At 37.9% G+C, this 14,545-nt stretch overlaps 1 long non-coding RNA gene across 1 annotated transcript; it reads left to right on the top strand.

The window, feature by feature from the left end:
• LOC110435239 lies at window positions 9,589-10,033 on the top strand. Its single transcript, XR_002452851.1, has 2 exons — window positions 9,589-9,677; window positions 9,761-10,033. It is a non-coding gene; the product is annotated as an uncharacterized LOC110435239 (long non-coding RNA).

Genomic DNA, 14,545 nt, shown 5'->3' on the forward strand with positions numbered 1-14,545 from the left:
GGATGGAGGGAGTAGTTTTTAATGTATTTAGATTTTGGAAATAATACATAAGAGAGTTTCATCTCCAAAGAACTCTAGCGTCATTATCTTCATGCAAGACGGAGTTTTCTCACAGCAGCCATGAACGTACCATGGGATGAGATCGTGATCTATACTCTCTATATAGAGAGAAAGGGGAAGAGAGCCGTGCCAAGTTAGGCCAATTTTAATGTGGATTTCATGTTACAATTTCTAATGTATTTAGATTTTAAAAATAGTATAGAAGAGTTTGATCCTCAAGAAACTCTTTTTACTTCAATGAAATTTTTATCACTTTTTTTTATTAATACTGTGCTACATCAGCATTAATTAATACTTATAAAATTTTGATAAAACTCTATTGAGACTAACTTTATCGATGGGAAGGCAAACAGGGGCACGTAAGCATGTCGTGTCAGCAGATAGAGCTCACAAAACTTGCGGTACTACACCAGCTAGTAGTGAGTCCAGTTGTCTTGTTTTTATTCTATCATTAATATTTATTTATTTTTTTATACGTGGAACTAGTTCAGTATGCATCCCACAAGATTGGGACCACAGCCATGTACTTCCTCGGTTTTAGAAAGGTCATTTTAATTTCTTTAGTTTTTCCTAAAGTCCTTTTTTTCTTTTAACATTTTTTTGGATTTTATATGGTTTAATATTATAAGATCTATATATATGTTTATAAATTCACCATAATTTTTTTTAGTAACATAATTTGTATATACACTAAAATATACGAACTTGTAGAAATTGATGATTAAAGACAGAAATACTTTTACTTAAAACATAGTTCAAACTATATATAAGTTAATTGTAAACTAGATAGCATCTAAACTTTCCTCAGAAGTAATGTTATGAACATGTGAAACTATTGGATCGACCTTTTTACTGCAAAATTAAATAGTGGTCCAAGTCATACACCCTCCGCCCCTGAAAGAATAGATTTCTGGCCTAAAAATTTGTCCCCAAATAAATCAATTTCTAGGATATATGGTCCCCACTGCTCGTCTCGTATTCATCGTGGCATCCAAGACGCACACGCCTCATCTCTCTCCTTCATTTAGTGGTGGACAGTTGGCTGGAGAGTAAATGACGTGAACAGCTCGTAGCCCAAAGCAGTGATTCCTGTGCATCTTAATGGTGAAACTCATATTAATTAAGGTAACTTGGTCATTTGGCAGCTATGCTAATCTGTCTAGAAATCTATTCTTTCAGGGACGGAGGGAGTACATTGCAGACGGCGTATTAATTACTCAAATTGTACCTAATATATATTTTTTATTAGGCCAGTCTTATTGACAAGTTTATGGTGTTATTTTCTAAGACTCTTATGTATGCCATATAGAATGAAATGAAACAAAAATGAAACACTCGCTCTCAATGAAAAATTTAATTCCATGATTTTGTAAATGAGAATTGGTAATCGTGTCGAGGGACACTTTTTCTCTCTCTTCTTTAAAAAGTTGCTACACCATCCAAAGTGTTTATGTGGCAGTTTATTAATTATTAACTATAAATAAAATTTTGATAAAACAATCATTGAGACTGACGTTAAAGAGGATAGTTAAAGATCCAATTTGTTTGTTTTGTGTGGTTCAATTTTAGCATGATTATCATGCACTTTCTAAGGTTGCCCCCAACACGCTGGGTGGGACAATTTCCATCTTATTAAATAATGATTCTGTCACATAAACAAAATGCTTATGGTTAAGACTAGTAAAAAAAGAAAAGAGACCAAAATAGCAAGAAATCTGAGGGTACTCACAATGCAAGACTTTATCATAGAGTCTAAAACAATTAATTACATATTATTTATAGTATTTTGCTGATGTGGTAGCTTATTTATTGAAGAAAGAGGTAGAAAAAATAAGACTCCAAGTCTTATTTAGACTCTAAGTCCACATTGTTCGAGGTAATAAATAACTTTAGACTCTACTCCCTCCGTCCCCAAATACTGCTATTTCTAGCAGATTTCAGACAAATTAGTGTGGCAAACAAAAGACCATTCTACCCTCAATTAATTTGGGTTCCACCATTTAATCATGCACGTTAAGCCATGGTTCTCTGGTTCCAACGAGCTGCATTTAATGCCAACTAAACAGACTCAAACAATTACCATGCGCGGAAGTACTATTCCCTATAAGAAATGAAATGGGCTGGTGAACCACGGAAGTTCCGAGGAGAATTAAATGGGCTGGTGGACTGAGTATGCTAGTAGAAATAGCAGTATTTGTGGACAAAATTTTCTCCTAGAAATAGCAGTATTTAGAGACGGAGGGAGTATGATAGAGTCTGTATTGTGAGTGCTCTGAGAAATGATTTCTAACACAATAATAATAATCCAACAAACCAAGAAAGAATGAGTGCTGTTTTCTCCCTTAGGCTAACTGATAGGAGCGAGTCCAGTTGTCTTCTTGTTTTCATTCTCTATTTCTTTTATACGTGGAACTAGTTTAGTATGCATCCCACACGATTGGGAGGCTACCTGCCATATGTTTCTTCGGTTTTGGAAAGCAGGAAAGGTCATTTTTAAAATTTTGGCTAAAGTCGTTTTTCTGCCTTGACAATTCTTTTGAACTTCATATGATTTAATATTGTAAGATTTATGTTTGTAAATTCACAAAAAATATATTTTAATAATACGTAATTTGTATATGTAGTTAAAATAGATGAGTTTATAGAAATTGAGGATCAAAGATAGAAATACATTTTACATAGAACATAATTACAACTATATTTTAATTTGTAAAATAGTTAGCATAAAATTTTCCCCAAACTGTTGGGGACATGTGAAATTAAGTTTCCCTCATGCGAAATTACCGGGGTGACCTTTAACTGCAAATTAAATAGTGGTCCAACGTATATATTGGAGACCGTGTGTTATCCTTATCCAAATTGTACGTAATGTATTATTTTTATTAAAAAATGGGATAGTTAAAAGATCCAAATTGCTGTTTGTGTGGTCCAAGATTGGCATATTGTCATGCACTTTATATGAGGCTAGTTTCAATGGTGAGTTTTATGGCATTGTTTCTAAGACTGTTATATCATATAAAATAAAATAAAAGTATAATGAAATACTCACTCTCAATAGGAAATTTCGTCCTATGATTTCAAAAGTATTTAATGTCAAGACTCATAGAAAATTGATAACTGTGTCAATATTGTCACCGCTCCTAGCATATGGGAATTTCTATGAGGTATTTGGTAGAGAAAAGCTTGATCATACTAAACATTAAATGCTAAACACTAGGAGAACCTCACGTAACTAAGAGAAGCTGTAAAATCTATTTTTTTCAAAGAAACAAGGAACTTATATTAAATGTTTGCAAAAACCATCCCCAAATTACACATGACAAAATCTGAAATAAAATATATATAATAATCTATCTAAATTCTTTCACCGTCTTCTTTCTCAATGGCTTCTCTCGAACGCCGGAGTCAAAGTGCAGTCCTTATGCTGAATCCAATGAGCAACACCAAAACATTGGCCATGTTGCAAGATCCAATGCTTCGGAAATAGTCCAAATAAAATGCATCTAAATCACTGAAAGAACATTGGTATTTGCATCATCGAGTAGGGCATAGAATGCAGTTTCATCACCTCAAGACCTTAGTTTCTTCTCTGTGATCATCGACGATGAGTACACTGACCCATAGTCGCTTTCCTCATAGGGGACAAGAAGCACCCCTCTCCTTACAGATAAAAGCCACAAATTAATACCTATAGATGAGATTGATGCCTACAACAGCGATCTCATGGTATCAATCATCGAAGAATATATGATTCTGACTGAAAATCATCTGATTTCACCACAAATTTATACGGACTCAAGCCTAAGACACTAGAAAACTACAGAAAAAGGATGAGTCCCCTCTCCTTCTTGTCTCTGGCAGACGCAAAAGAAAGGAAGAAGGAGAGGGGCCCTAGGTGCAATGGCGGCGATGGAGGAGCGAGAAGCAAGCAGGTGGTGGTGGCTCTACCCTAGGTGGCAGCTGCAGATTCTGGTTCTTATTTTGTCACGATAGCGAAGAATAGGTATATCGGCCATCTTAGCTTGGACATTTAACCTCTTGTTTGATTAGGTGCACACACAGTCCTTAGGTAGAACGTATGCATCATATGTACTTAGTAAAAATTGAACACCTTTGACAGTATATCCTTCCACCAATGCTTCCTTTGCACTAACGAATAAAAAATTCCTGGTGTAAACCTTACAATGGAGATACCTCACCATTAATATGGACGATCCAAGTTCTGTAAAATCAAGATCTAAGATGTGTCACATTTATTTATTTGTTAGTAGAAGGTATCAAATCATGCCGGCAAGCCAATTCAACATTAACACATGAGGATACATATATCTCTATTATGGGTCCATATACCTCTCTGTTGTGAATACATATATATCTTTATTGTGGATATGTCAACAATAAGATGTGCCACTGCATGTATACATATATATCTCTATTGTGGATACATTATCGACACTAAGATCCCACTGCATGTATATAAACAAGACCAAACAAGGCAAATATGCATACTAGAACACAAGTTCAACATATATACCACCAATAATACTGATCATCTCTACTTGCCACTCATATACCGATCAGCAAGACAATGAGGGCCGAGTGCGCAGTTCTTTGCATTGTTCTGGTGATTATGTCTTCAACAACCCTCACATCATCATGCAACGGTGGTATGTATATAACTTCTTAATATGTGCCTACAGTACGTAATTTTATTTGTGCACGCGTGGTTTAAAAAGCCAGCTATGGATCATGTGCATGCAGTTCCGACGACGATCAGTTTCCATTTACCTGGATGCACTTTCGCGCTTTGTATATCAGAATGCTCCGTGATTGCCATTAGGAATGGCCAAGTGTTACAGTGCTCCAACTGTCAGAAGAAGGACCAATATAATGCTACTGCATGTTTCGTCACCAATTAGCAGCAGCCGAGGATGATAATGGAATTTTTGTTTGAATATGATTAAAATTGACGCAAATAATGGATATAATCAATTACTCAATCCATCCCAAATTGTAAATCGTTTGACTTTTTTAATACCAAGTTTGACCACTCGTCTTATTCAAAGTTTTGTACAAAATATTACTTTTTTTTTGTTGTGTATTGGTTTATTAATAAAAGTTCTTCAAGAATGACTTAAATTTGACTATATTTGCATAAATTGTTTGAATAAGACGACTGGTCAAACTTAGAGTAAAAAAAGTCAAACGACTTATAATTTGGGATGGAGATAGTACATATCAAGGCAAACATACCATATTGGCAGTCTCTGAGGTGCGACTTGAGGTGGTGCGATGGCAGTGCCTCGGACACCACAGCAGCGACGATCTCGCAGGGCCTAGCCTCGCTGATTTTCGCCATACAGGAGCTGGTAACTCATTGTGCCGCTACCGTGTGCCCACTGCGATGCTCAGCTCAGCTGTAGGCCAAGGACCCATCAGTTCTGCAGTCTCTTCCCCCACCTCCCCGCACCCCTCCCTCGGTCTTCTCTACCGCTTCCGCACCGAGCCGCCGCAAAAATCAGCGAGAGCCAGCTGATTTTCATAAATTTATGCAAATTTCCATAGAATACATTATTCTATGGAAGATCACATTGTTCCTCTTTGCACCTTTGTTCAGCAAGGAGGAACAATGTGTTCTAGAGCATGCAGCAGGAACACATTGTTCCTCCTTGCACCATACCAGTGGGTGGTAGATATGGAAATTGCCATAGCGAGAGCCAGCTGCACCCTATATCGTCAACAAATTTTGGAAATTCGTCACCTTCGTTCAGTCCCCGCCAGAGCCCAAGGAATTTGTAGATGTTAGAAGTTTTACTTTTGGGGTGTTTAGTTCCAAAAAAAAAAATGCAAAATGCCATACTTTGGAATGATGTAATGTAAATGCTAAAATTTTTAGGGTCATGTTTAGCTCCATCCAAAATACAGAATTTATTGTCATCATGAGGGCCTTTTGGGCTCTTTTTGACATTTTTTGGTCTTTTGAGGCCAAAATTCAAAATGGAGAATAACCGCCATTTTAGCGAAAATTTTTGCATGGTTTAGTTCCATTTTGCAAAATAGTGAATCAAAACCCAATTTTTTTTGGAATTGTAGAGGAACTAAACACCCGAGTCATGTAAAATTTTTTTGTACCTTCGTTGTAACTTTTTAGTCGTGTTGCAGTAAGTTTTGGTTGCCACCGGCTACTGCTCTCTGTTTGTACAACGAACAGAGAGAGGAGACACGGAGATTGAGTGAGAGATGCAGGCATATCACCGGCGCAGCATGGCGATGGCACAGCATCTGCCCGACGTGGCCGCGTGGTCACGCCGCCTGCGAGGTCACGCGCCCGCCCCTGTTCCATCCGCCCGGCCCAAGAACAAATAGGCACCTGGCGAGCGGGCCCAAGTTCCAGCGTGTCTAACACATCCAGATCGACTGGACTGCCACACAAGCAAAACCATTGCCACGCAAGCAAAACCGCATAGCAAAACCACCCCAGGGGTAAAAATAACCAGTTTGATATGTTCAATAACTGGTTTCATATTTAACGCGGTTAAGTAGACACCTTTCAAATCTTATTGGGTGACATTGATTTTTTCCTACCTAATAGTCACTCACAGTCAATATTAGCTACTAGCTAACTCTACTAGCAGTTATTAGCTGTTCAGCCAAACTAGTAAGATAGTTGTTAGTCGGCTATTAGCTAACAATTAGCTAGACTTGTTTGAATCAAAGGAGCTAATTATTAGCTACTACTCCCTCCATTTCCAAGTTATAAGTCATTTCAACAATCTTGGAGAGTCAAAGCATTTCCAAGTTTGACCAAAATTATAGAAAAAAATACTAAGATTTGTAACATAAACTATAAAAATATAATTAAAAAAATCTAATAATACTTAGTTAGTATCATAATAGTTATAATTTTATGATATAAATTTGGTCAAACTTAGATAGTTTGACTCTCCAAGATTCTTGCAATGACTTATAATTTGGGATGAAGTACTATCTATTATATAGTTCCATGGAGTGTGTATTTGTAACACCCAAAAATTTGCTTTTGAATTAATAGGATTTAATTGGATTTATTTAAGCATTTTGTGGGCATTTAATCTAGTAAATAAAATATTTTTTTTGTCCAAATTAAAATTTATCATAAGTTTAGTAAACTTGGTTGTGCATTCATGCTGAAACATATTTTATTTTGTGATGATTGCTTTTGGGTTGTATTTAATTGTCCTCAAAATCTATTTTTGAAAAAGGCTTTTAAGAAAAAAAAACAACGGAAAAGAAATTGTGGTTGCTTGGTTGGCTTATGCGCTCTTAAATCTAAAATACAGTATTTAATTGTCCTTAAAATCGGGTATTACAGTATTCTAAATCTAAAATACAGGGATGACAATAGAAACTTCTTTCAAGAATTGTGGTTGCTTGGTTGGCTTATGCGCTCTTTTTATTCATATCTATATTTTCTCCATCCTGTACACCAGCTTGGCTTATGTTCCTACCACCATTTTTTCTTGAAAATTAGGAAGTATTATTTATCGTTATATTGAGGAGAAAGCTAAGTGGTAAAAGCCTTTGAAAACAGGCATCCACACTGCTAGGTTTCTACTTAACCAAACACATGTTAGTATGATTCCACTATAGGAACCAACAATCATGCATAACATGAGATTAAACATTTGAGTTTGAGCTAGAGTGAGCCATAGACTAACTCGGACATCGTTATATACATCAACATGGGCTACCATGATTGCACAACAGGAACCAACAATCATACCATGAGATCAAACATTCGAGTTGAGATAGAGCAGTGTCTTTATTGTAGGTGTTGCACCGACGAGCTAGAGATGAAGATGTTCAGATTTCATTGCTAGGGTGTCGTTTTGGTAGCCATGATGGCCCTCTTCTCCTCCTCTGATAGTGAAGTTAATGTCTTCTCGATATCTGTTTCTTCTACTACACTAGCATAGTTATAGATTTGGTGGTGAAGATGTAGGTGAAGCAGCAGCAGCGCCACCACTAGAGTATCCGCAATAAATCTCTTTCTCAGCACCATACATCTCATGAGACTGCAATATCTAGAACAACTCACCAACCTATGGCAAAAACTACTGCAACGCCGACTATATGGGCGGCTACGTTAAAATTGGCGTTTGCTCCTACACCTCTGTCAGTCTCGGCGATGATGCCTAGGTCACTAGACAACTATAGCTGTCTGGTTTATCACAACGTAGATAATAACCAAGAGAGTAGTTGGTTTGTATTGTTTTGCTCCAACATCTCAGATGCAATGCAACTTACTACTAAGAGTTCTTCAGTTCTTATTGGTAAATGTCAAAGTTATGAATTTCCGGTTTCAAACAAGATTATATAGAGAGAGCAAGCAAGCTGAGAGCTTTTACTCATGTATATTGTGTGTCTCAGCGTGGCCTAGTATCAGGACATCCTACCACTATGCATGATTAGTTATTGAGTGCACAACATGCTTCATATGTGTTTCCTGGCGCACATGACTAGCTTGGACTAATGGACTTCGATTCTACTCAACGTTTTTTTCATGGTACCATCAGCCAGCTGGACTGATCGATGCAATGGAGTCAGCTTGGACGGCAGCAATGCAAGACCCGCTTGGTCACTGATATCAAATATATGGTTGTAGATGACTGATATTGCCAAAAAAAAATTCTACCAAACCTTCACAGGCATCTAATGAAGTTTTCATCAGTTATTGTTCAGCAGGATGTCCATATATATATATATATATATATATATATATATATATATATATATATATATATATATATATATATATATATATATATATATATATATATATATATATATATATATATATATAAACTCATCGAGTGTGTTGCACGTTGTGACTTCTGAAATTTTGTACGGTGATCAGTGAACATTGTGCTGCATGTGCTTGATTATATGGGCCTATTTGGATCCATATAACTAAAGTTTAGCTAGCTAAAATTTTAAAGTTAAACTTTATCCAGCTAAAAGTTTTCTAGCTAAATTTTAGTTGGGGTCACAACTAGAATATTAAAGTTCTAGTGAGGTATGGTTCTCGTAGTGTTTTGATATTCAAAATTTAGTACAAATTTTTCTTACTAAATGGCTCATAATGAGATTTTCATGCTATGACCAGTGGTATTATTTTATTACAACTTAAACACACTAGAAGAATTTCATCATTTTGGTAGTAGGTGTTTGATCCCCTAGCTAATAGAATCTGCTAAATTTTAACTGGCTTCAGGTGGATTGAAACATCTAAACTTTAGCTGGTCTTTTAACTGGACCGTTTGGATCTCTAGTAGCATTTAAATTTAGCGAGCTAAAGTTTAGCGGGTGGATCAAACGGGTTCTATCCCTCTAGCGCCATATTGACTAGCTCGCCATTGCGATATATAAATAGACGCTGGCAAGCACAACGACTGCACCACAGAAACTAACAATCACATTATCACACCACACACAATCAGCCATTTGTCCGACCAGCTTTGCTTGTGTTAAACCAACAAACGGAGGTGAGACGATATCGATGGTGCCCAGGTTTCCTTCCATGTTTGTCTGCAAGGTGCTCCTCGTTGTCCTGGTAGCCCTCGGCCTCTTTTGTGCAGGTAAAGCTAGCGTCTTCTCGGTACCTTTTTCTGCACATATAGTGATATATATGCAGGCCGGACCTGATGCATGAACTTGGCAGGGCATGCAGATGCAAGTGAATCAGCGGCAGCGCCACCGCCGGCCGCGCAGGGTGCAACTCTCTCTCGATCGGACGTCTCGCCGGACTGCTGACACCTGGTGCCGGAAGCAAGGACAACCAGGAGGCTATACGTCAAAAGCGACGTCTGTTGCTGCAACTCTGGCTAGATAGATGATGATGCCTAGGTCGCTAAATTAATACACAAGAAACCATACATGCACATATATACCGGCGTACCGGTGTGATGAAATAATTATTGTTCATTATTGGAAATTCCAGTGTGTGTTTCCGTGAGCAAAGGATGCCGTGTGTTTTAGAGTAAGTCCAACAAATAGAGCGAAGGATGGCTATATAATCGAGTTATAAGGGTGAAGTTATATAATAATTGTCTTATATTTGTCTATATAAAAGTTTTTTTAGTTACATACTTCTGTTTACCTATGCCTTGTATTTTCTTTATATATACCTCCTCACATCCGCTTGGTATCTGGATCGACCACTGCATAGGCTAGGCTCCTGTCCATGGCTTCTTGTTTACATGAGAACCAAGCTCTCATCCTTTCTCTCCTCTGTATTATCAAAACATGCTAACCAACTTGGCTATAAGATTATTCCACTGGTCGTGATGTAGTGGACGATAAATTGGGACTAAAAATAGTTTTCACCGTAAAGTCACCATATGATCTTCGCAGGAGCCAAGAGTCTGGGGCGTCTAGTTCAGAGAATAGGCTAGACTAGAGTGAGGTGCGAGAGTGATCTTGCATATGTAAACCGCCTCGCTTGTATTCAAACTCTCCTTAATAAAAATACGCGCAAACCTTTTGCGTGATTGAGAAAAAAGTCACCATATGATCTGATGGTGATAAACATGGTGGTTATCACCAACAGATCTTATCTTATGCAGACTTAGCAGTGAAAACAATCTTCCCTGCCGGTATTCTACCCCACTGTGCCCTACCACCCTTTGGACCGACGGTGAAAACTAGTTTCTTTAGTAGAGCAATATATTTATTGGATAATTGTTATCTCTATGTAGTCTTGGGTTTCACTATATGTGCCCATAACCGGCACAACCATATATACATTGGCTTACGAGTCACATGATTCCTGAAGCTATAAGTCTGACTAGTCATCTCAGATAACTAATCTACCTAACTTCACGGTTTGGAACAAAACTTAGGAAGAAAATATCTCGATGCATATATAATAGAACTTCTACTATTACAAATATGATTTTGTGACGGATAGGGTCCAAACATGAATAGAGGGGAATACAGTAGGGTGTCATCTCCATTAATGGAGGGCGGCCCTTAGGAATAAGGTGACTTCCACCACTAATATTTAACGAAGGCAGTTGACTTAAGGCTAGGAGACCGCCTTCATTAATAATATATTAACGGAGACAGACGCTTTAAGCCAACCACCTCCATTAAACAACTACCAAAGGAATATGACTTTAGAAAACCACCTTGGTTAATGATCTATTAATGGGGCAGATACCTTAAGACGACCGACTCCGTTAATGATTTAACGGAGGCAGTCCACCTATGACAAATGCCTTCATTTATAGATCATTAATGGAGGTGGCCAGCTCTTTAGTCAATAACAAAGGCAATCACCTTACATTGCCCACCTCTATTAATGACCACCCCATCTTCTTTTCTCCAAGAGCCTCCCCATCAGTTTTGACGAGGTTAAAGCTCTATCAATCGAAAAACATCATTTTTCAAGGGGAGGTTTTGCTCTTGGATTCTTTGAGGAGGTGGCTGTATAGGAGTTTGGTATGCACTATCATATCCTTTTTCGTGCTTTTTGAAGTTTTTGGTGGTTTTGTAGTGATCTAGATCTAGACCTATGGTGGAGGAGAGAGAAACTAGATCTAGTTCATCATCTTGTTTTTTTATTTGTATGCTTGCATATTTTTGTTTGTTTGAGACAAATAAAAGTTCCATACATACACAATTTCTGTCATTCAAGTATTTTTGTTTGTATTGGAGAAAAAGAAGATAATATACACACATGCATGCACCATCTCATTAGGATGTATCCTAATATTTTTTCCTACTGTTACAAGGTTAATTATCATCATGGAAAGGTCATGGAAAGGTCAGAATGGATGTACAAGATATCAAGGATAGCACACACTTTCATGGAACAAGTCACAAAGTTTGTTGGTAGTGATTGAAAGCATGCTTTGAGTGCAAATCGATAGGGTGTCATATGTAAAATCTTTTAGTGGGGTATTGTCAAGGGTTTAGGGTTTGAAAGTTTTGCAGCGAAGCAGAAGCAAGTGTTGCATCTAGACAAACATCACCATTTGCATGCAGACCATGGATGTGGCATGACGATGCAAGATCATGGTGGAGGAGGAACCACATCTTACAGGCACGACATTGACGGTGACAATGATTTTATCATGATTGATGATTTTGTCGAAAATGCAGATAGCGATAGTGATGATGAGGATGGTGAGGTGGCTTTGATGACCTTTTAGACACGACGTTCTTTGAGGAGTTTGTTTGCCACCACAATAGTGACGACCTCCAGTATGGGACTCCTAGGTGGCTAAACAACTTCAAAGTGACATAGCAAGTGGCAAAGGATCCAATCTATGAGGGTTGTCTAAAGGAATGGGTAGTGTTGAATTTTGATCTCCATATGTTATGATAAAGGCTCATTTTCGATGGTCCAATGCTAGCTTCAATGGTCCCTTGGTTCTCTGCTTCCAAAGGGTAATAGATTGCCTGCCAATATGTATTAGGTGAAGAAGCTGATCTGACTAGTGATGTCGTGTCTTCAAAAGATCCATGCTTGCCTTGACCACTTTATCTTGTACCGGGGCACCCAATGTGAGAACTTGGAGAGCTATCTGAGCTGCAACAATAGTCAATACATGATGAATAATGTTAGATGTCACGTGGATGTGAATGATGAAGGAGCCTTGAGTAGGTTGAAGTAGAAGGCAAGCAAGAAGAGTAGTGCGAAGCAGATCTCTCATGAGGAGGAGGCAGAAAGTTGCATGTAGAGGAGAATTCTTGTCCTAGTGATGTGGTATATATGGCCATGTTCGAACTTCTGTTAAAAAACCTGAGGATGATATGCGGTGTCTATTTATAAACCCCTAGGATGCTAAGCTGATGTCATAGCATGCATCTTATGAGCAAGCAGGACAATGGAAAACTATGACACTATGTCGATGCCTGGCAATGGAAGCATTTTGATGCCATGTACCCAAAGTTCCATGATGAGCTGAGGAACGTTAGGTTCGCACTGAGTACAAATGGATGAATCCACTAAGCATCTCGCATAGCACATGGTCAGTTAAACTTACCATTTAGAACTTTCCTCCATGGCTACTTCAGAAGTGCAAGTACCTTATATTGATCATCCTTATTTTAAGACCAAAGTAGCCTAGTTTTGACATAGCTATATTCTTAGAGCCACTACTAGATAACATATATATGAATAAACTATGGGAGAAAAGGGTCAAAATAGATAAAAGGGAAGACAATTTGTGTAGTATGCTTTGATGGCACTTACTACATTTACTTAAAACATCGATGGTATACATGAGGCATAGGCGATTACTCTCTAGAGGGCATGATATGTACTTTGACAACCAGGATGAGCCATGACCTACCTAAGTAGTGCAAGACGCGTACCACAAACGAGGGTTTGGCCTAGTGAAGATCATGGAGGTTGAGTTCAAAAAAAGTGTGGAATAAGATAGATCTAAAGCAAAAACTAGACCGTAACTTGGATGACAACTACTGAATGCATAGTCTAAGGACGACCAATGAACACTATTCATGTTCCTAAAGGGTATCGACACATTACAAGGCTCAATAGTCCAAAAGATCCTGACACAACACCCCAACTGTTTCTAAACAACCACTTGTTCGGGGATTCCCGTTGATTTGGAAGCAATTTTGATATGAGACTGGTGCCATGAGAAAGTTTATCTTTTTATATTTTAGTGCAAAGGTAGAATGTCAAAAATGAAGTTGTATGTGGCATGGGCATCCATTTTAGTACTGCTTGGAGTTCAAGATGGACTTGAACTTGATATGTATTGGACACCCAACTTGATTTGAAGGCCTTGTTGAAAACCTATCAAACAAGTTGTCCTTCAAGTGCTCGTTGACCTCAATCACACTTTGAATGGATGAGTTATGGCCATCCCAATGAAATATTATCGGGTTCCCGGCGAACTAAATATTGAACTTCAATGAGACTGCGCTCAAAGATCTGTCTTTGCTGCTCCAACTCTGCTCGGCAAGTTGATAATTCCAAAGGCGTTACACAACCATGTGAGATTTTATTACAATCTATAGATGAACCAACCAAGTAATTGTCTTGTATTGTTTTGCTCCAACATCTCAGATGCAATACTGCAACTTGTTATAAAGAGGTTGGCAAACACCAATTATATGAATTTCTAGATGCAAATGACATTATATAGAGAGAGCAAGCAGACTCACTTTCACTCATGTGCATTGTGTGTCCCGGCGTGGCCTATTATCAGGTCATCCTACCACACCATATATGATTAGTTATCGAGTGCAAATCATGCTTTGTATGTGTGCTTGTGGTGGGTAAGCTACTTTATCACATGCATGAAAACAGGGAATGAATTCAAAAGTCATGCTCCTATGATAAACACTACTCAGATGCCTTAAAAAATAGAATAGCTTGGGCTTCGCTGAAACTAAACCTAAAAAAATGGGAAAATTATTGTCCGTCTATCCACTCGATACTATGTTGCAATAGTATTGATTTAAATTT

Source organism: Sorghum bicolor, chromosome 5 (genome assembly GCF_000003195.3).
Source record: "Sorghum bicolor cultivar BTx623 chromosome 5, Sorghum_bicolor_NCBIv3, whole genome shotgun sequence".
In the NCBI taxonomy this organism is placed as follows: domain Eukaryota; kingdom Viridiplantae; phylum Streptophyta; class Magnoliopsida; order Poales; family Poaceae; genus Sorghum; species Sorghum bicolor.